We start from the raw sequence: 6,243 nt of genomic DNA, 5'->3' as shown, positions 1-6,243 counted from the left end.
TCCAACTCTCTCCCTGTTCTAGAGGGGCCAGGGGTCCTAGAATGTTGTAAGGAGGTGTTCAGACATGGTGAGGGGAGGGTGCTGATGGCAGAGCCTGGTCTGGGAGCGCTGGTCTGAAGTGAGGGAGCTGGTGAAGTCTCCAGCCCAGGGACTCATGGTGATCCCAGTAGGCTAATCTCAGGGGTGGGTTGCCCCATGCCCCCATTATGCCCAGTGGAAGGGCTTCTGGCCTTACAGTTTTTTATGCCCTGGGGTTTCACTGAGGCATGGTGAACTAGTGCATGGGAGGCCGGTGAGCAAAGCTATGGAAAGTTATATAAGGTGCCCCTTCCTGATGGTGACATAAAAGGTGTCCCTAGGTGTCCATGCAGCCTTGTTGGCTTGATGAGCAATTATGTCTTTGGATGAAAAATGTGGTGCTCCTGCCCTGGAGTGGATGTCACTGCACATGGCGGCTTCCCCCATGAGGCTGTGGCTCATGATTGTGGGAGAGTGGGAGGGGTGACTCGTGAGTTTCTTGAGTGGAAGGGGCAGGTTACAGTAGGGCGAAGTGTTGGGCAGAGACTGTGGCAACTCCGGGGTAACCCTGGCCATCTCCCCTGGGACTGGTATGGATAGCCTCTGCAGTGGTTCTTCAGGGCCAGGGGGTCCTCCAACCTTACAGACCCATACCTTGGGGTTATGGTCTTTCTTGGCAGATTGGCTCTTTTGTTTCACACCCAGCTGCTTCCTTTAGCTTAAGATGGTCTCAGAACAGTGATTTCAGCCCCAGCTGCCTCACAAACCCTGCCCAACACCACATCACTGCCCTTTGCCATGATCATCAAGGGATGGATGGAGTGGCATTTCTTTATACATCTATAGATATGACATTTTTTCTTTAGCCTATGGATGTGATAGATTACATTAATTTACTTTTGAATTTTGAACCCTCCTTGCATACCTGGGATGAACCCCCTGGTCATGGTATATAATTCTTTTTTTTTTTGAGATGGGGTCTTGCTATGTTGCCCAGGCTGGTCTCAACCTCCCGGACTCAAGTGATCTTCCCACTTCAGACTTTGGAGTAGCTGGGATTACAGACATGTACCACTATGCCTGGGTCTGTATAATTATTCTAATACATTGTTGGGTTCAATTTGCTAACATTTTGTTGAGGATTTTTGCATCTATGTTCATGAGTGATATTGGTGTCTAGTTTTCTTTTGTATCTCTGGTTTCAGCAATGCTGGCCTTATAAAATGAGTTGGGAAGTGTTCCTTCTGCTTCTATCTTCTGAAAGAGGTTGTAGAGAAGTGGTCCTATTTCTTCCTCAAATGTTTGGTAGATTTCACCAGTAAAACTGTCTGGTCCTGGTGCTTTCTGTTTTGGAAGGTTATTAATTATTAATTCAATTTCTTTGCTAGATATAAGCCTATTCACAGCATTTCTTTTCAACCTCAAAATACACTATTTCCCTAGTTGACGGGGGCACCTTGTCCTACATCTACTCTTCTGAGAGAAGGGATTCCAAGTAGATTAAAAAAAAAAAAAGTCCAGCCTATATTTTGATGTATTCTGCATGTCTCTTACTAAGGGAGAAGGAAAATCAATTAAAGAAACTAAGAAATGGCCGGGTGCAGTGGCTCACGCCTGTAATCCCAGCACTTTGGGAGGCCGAGGTGGGTGGATCACGAGGTCAGGAGATCGAGACCATCCTGGCCAACACAGTGAAACCCCGTCTCTATTAAAATACAAAAAATGAGCCGGGCGTGGTGGCGGGTGCCTGCAGTCCCAGCTACTCGGGAGGCTGAGGCAGGAGAATGGCGTGAACCCAGGAGGCAGAGCTTGCAGTGAGCCGAGATCGCACCGCTGCACTCCAGCCTGGGTGACAGAGCAAGACTCCATCTCAAAAAAAAAAGAAACTAAGAAATGTAATTTCTGACTGAGTTTTTTTCTTGTAGAGAACCCACATTACTCATTCATTCAAAATACATTTATTTGGTTGGGTGTGGTGGCTCACGCCTGTAATCCCAGCACTTTGGGAGGGCACACTGCCAAGGTGGGCAGATCGCCTGAGATCAGGAGTTTGAGACCAGCCTGGCCAACATGGTGAAATCCCGTCTCTACTAAAACCACAAAAACTAGCCAGGCATGGTGGTGGGCACCTGTAATCCCAGCTACTCGGGAGGCTGAGGCAGGAGAATCTCCTGAACCTGGGAGGTGGAGGTTGCAGTGAGCTGAGATTACGCCACTGTACTCCAGCCTGGGTGTCAGAGTGAGACTCCATCTAAAACAAACAAACAAACAAATAAACAAAAAACAACAATTTATTGAGTGCCCCTGCATTCAGATGTTAGGATATAGAGATGAATGGGACAAGGCTCCTGCCCGCAAGGAGCACACTGTTCATGGGGGAGTATGACTCATAGACAGAAAGGCCCCCAAATCTCAGCCTGGTGCAACCAAGAGGCCTACAAAAGGCTGGAGCTGAGCCATCTTCTGTCAGCGTTAGTCGCGTGTGGATACCGAGCGCCTGAAATGTGGCTAGTCTAAACAAAGATGTGCTGTGGGTGCAAAATACAATTCAGATTTTAAAGACTCAGTATGAAAAATTATATGAAATATCTCAATAGTAATTGAATAATTTTTTTTTTTTCTAGAAATGCAGTAACATTATGTTGCCCAGGCTGGTCTCAAACTCCTGGCTTCAAGCTATACTCCCACCTCGGCCTCCCAAAGGGCTGGGATTACAGGTGTGAGCCACCATGCTTGCTCAGTAATTTTTTATATTGATTGTGTGTGGAAATGATGCTGTTTTATAGATACTGGGTTAAATAAAAACATTATTAAAATTAATTTCCTCTGCTTCTTTTTACTTTTTAAGATGTGTTTTATTAGTTTCTCGAGACTATCGTAACAAATTACCACAAACCTGATGCTTTAAAACAACAAACATTTATTCTGTCACAGTCTGGAGCCTGAAATTGGACAGAGCCATGCTCCTTTCAGGGACTGAAAGAGAGAATCCATTCCTTGCCTCTTCAAATTTCTGGTGGCTGTCCTGGAATTCCTGGGCTTGTGGCCACATCACTCCAGTCTCAGTCTGTGTCTTCACATCTCCTTCTCCTCTTCTGTCTGTCTAGTCTCCCTTTGCCTCCCTTTTATTTTCTTTATTTTGAGAGAGGGTCTTGCTTTGTTTCTCAGGCTGAAGTGCAGTGGTACCATCATGGCTCACTGCAGCCTTGAACTCCCAGGCTCAAGCAATCCTCTTGCTTCAGCCTCCTGAGTAGGTGGCACTATAGGCACATGCCACCACACCCAGCTAAGCTTTTAATTTTTTTGTAGAGATGGAAGTCTCACTATTTTGTCCAGGTTGGTCTCAAACTCTTGGCCTCAACTGATCCTCCCACCTCAGCCTCCCGAGTTGCTGTGATTACAGGCCTGAGTCGCCACGCCCAGCTGGACACTGGGTATATTTTTTAGCAGCTGTTTTCTAACATCCAGTGTTCAGCTTTGTGGGCATGAAGAGCTTGTTGCTGAAACAACTTCCTGAATCAGTTGTGATGATGGTTCTTGAAGTCCACAGACCCTGAGCGGCTCCTGATTCTTTTTTTTTTTTTCTGAGATGGAGTCTTACTCTGTTGCCCAGGCTGGAGTGCAGTGGCGCGATCTCAGCTCACACTGCAACCTCCACCTCCTGGGTTCAAGCGGTTCTCCTCAAGCCTCCCGAATAGCTGGGACTACAGGTGTGTGCCACCATGCCCAGATTTTTTTAAAATATTTTTAGTAGAGATGGGGTTTTGCCATGTTGCTAGGCTGGTCTGGAACTCCTGACCTCAAGTGATCCGTCTGCCTCGGCCTCCCATAGTGCTGGGATTACAAGTGTGGGCCACTGTGCCCAGCCACTCCTGATTCCTTACTCTCCTGATGGTACCAGAGGGCAAGACTCCCAGGTGGGTTGCTCGGCCCCTGTGTTCTGGGAGCTATTCCTGCAGTGCAGCTTGCTCCTCTAGCCCTCTTGATCATTTTCTAAGGACAGAATACTGCATGAAATTCCTCTCTGCTTACACTAGCTAGTGTGGCTTCTGTTTCTTGCAGGTGACTGATGAGAATGGGTGGGGCCAGGGTATAGACTGGCCTGAGCAGTGGGAATTTTCTGTGGTGGGCAGTGGAGATACACGGGGAGCCTTTAAGCAGGGCAAGGTCAGGGAGGGAATGACATGAGCATATGTGTGCCTTAGGGAGGTCCTGTTGCTTCAGGGAGGTGCTGAGCCCCCTGAGAAGGTAGCAGAGGTGCAGACTTCACTGCTTTCTGGGAGTCCCTCTTCTTTGGGGTTAAGACAGACCCAAAAGATTGGAGAGAGATGTTCTTTGCCTCAATGGGGCAGGTCATTGACTTTGAGTGTTTAGCCTCCTGAGCATTCTAGGCTTTATTTGCAACATGCAAATCTAAAATGAATAGCAGGGAGGACTTTACAGTACAGAGGATAGTGAGAATTTTGGTAACCAAAAACCAGGCTCGGGATCAAGAGAGAACAGAGCAGGTAAAAGCTCGGCACTGGCGCTCTGGGTGTCTGAATTCACACTTAGTCTCCATTGCCAATTTACTGTGATACTCCAGGAAAGAGAGTTACCCTTTTAGGGCCTCTGAAGTCCCTCTGAGAGGGAGGAAAGTTTTCCTCCTCCTGTTGTGTAGGAGGGGTGAGGGGCAGTGGCGAGAGGGGTCCTTCTTTTTCCAGGGGAGGAGATGATGTTCTTTCCAATGGGGCTGCTCTCAGGTCTTATGCTTTTGGACCTCTGACCCCCCTAGCTATAAAATGCACATGCCTGGCCGGGCGCAGTGTCTCACACCTGTAATTCCAATACTTGGGGAGGCTGAGGCAGGTGGATCTGAGCCTCAGGAGTTTGAGACCAGCCTGGGCAACATGGTGAAACCCTTGTATCTCCTTAAAAAAAAAATTAGCTGGGAATAGTGGTGCCTGTCTGTAGTCCCAGCTACTTGGGAGGCTGAGGTGGGAGGATCACCTGAGCCCAGGTAGGCTGAGGCTGCAGTGAGCCATGATGGTGCCACTGCATTCCAGCCTGGGTGACAGAGTGAGACCCTATTTCAAAATAATAATAATAATAATAATAAAAATAATAATAATAATAACACCCACATGCCTGAAGCTCTAGTCAATGGCTTGCCTCTGCAGGGCAGGTAAAGTCCAATTCAGGAACATCTTTATTATGAAGGCTTACATCCAGGTCAGGGTGGCCCCATGCATTCTCCAACCCCAGAATGGAGGGCCCCTCAGGCACTGCCGCATCCTCAGACTCAAACTCTGTTGTTCACACATCCCATCGGTAAAAAATGTTGAGCAGGCACCCTAACAACTATTTGTTTATAAATTACAGATATATAGGCCAGGTGTGGTGGCTCACACCTATAATCCCAGCACTTTGGGAAACTGAGGTGGGTGGATCACTTGAGGTCAGGAGTTCAAGACCAGTCTGGCCAATATGGTGAAACCCCATCTCTACTAAAAATATAAGAATTAGCTGGATGTGGTGGTGCACGCTTGTAATCCCAGCTACTTGGGAGACTGAGGTGGGAGGATCGCTTGAAGCCAGGAGGTGGAGGTTGCAGTGAGCCAAGATCATGCCACTGCACTCTAGCCTGGATGACAGAGCGAGACTCCATCTCAAAAAAAAACCCAAAAACATTACGTACGTGGAACTTTACAAATTATATACATGAGCTATATATACATAAATATATTAGTATTTACATTACCAAAATATATGTACATTATAAAATATGTTATGCTCATTATACATATATGTGTAAACTATATTATATACATTCTAAAATTTTAAATAAAGATGAAGAAAAAATACATTGCATCTTTTTCAATGATATATTTAAAAGTAATTTTATGGCATTTCATTTAATTAAAACCCTTTTGTTCTCACAATAAGAGCAACGTGATTGAATATGCTTGTTTATTTTTGAAAATCCTGGTTTGTGAAATCTGAAAACACTATGTGGAACAGTGATTTGAATGTCTCATTCTAAATTCAGTTTATTTCAATATTCAGTTTTAATGGTTGTCACAGCTGAAAAGAAGGCCTCACGAAGATACCTAGATCCAGACGGATGGGGTGCATTGTGGGCTCAGCTCATTAAATCATGACATTAATTTTCAATTTTCAATTTCATCCACCAATTATGCAAAGGTTTTGTTCAAAATTGGCTTGCAAATTTCCATCTTCTCTCAT

Source organism: Pan troglodytes, chromosome 19 (genome assembly GCF_028858775.2).
Source record: "Pan troglodytes isolate AG18354 chromosome 19, NHGRI_mPanTro3-v2.0_pri, whole genome shotgun sequence".
Lineage (NCBI taxonomy): Eukaryota > Metazoa > Chordata > Mammalia > Primates > Hominidae > Pan > Pan troglodytes.
Note: the sequence above shows the minus strand (reverse complement) of the source record.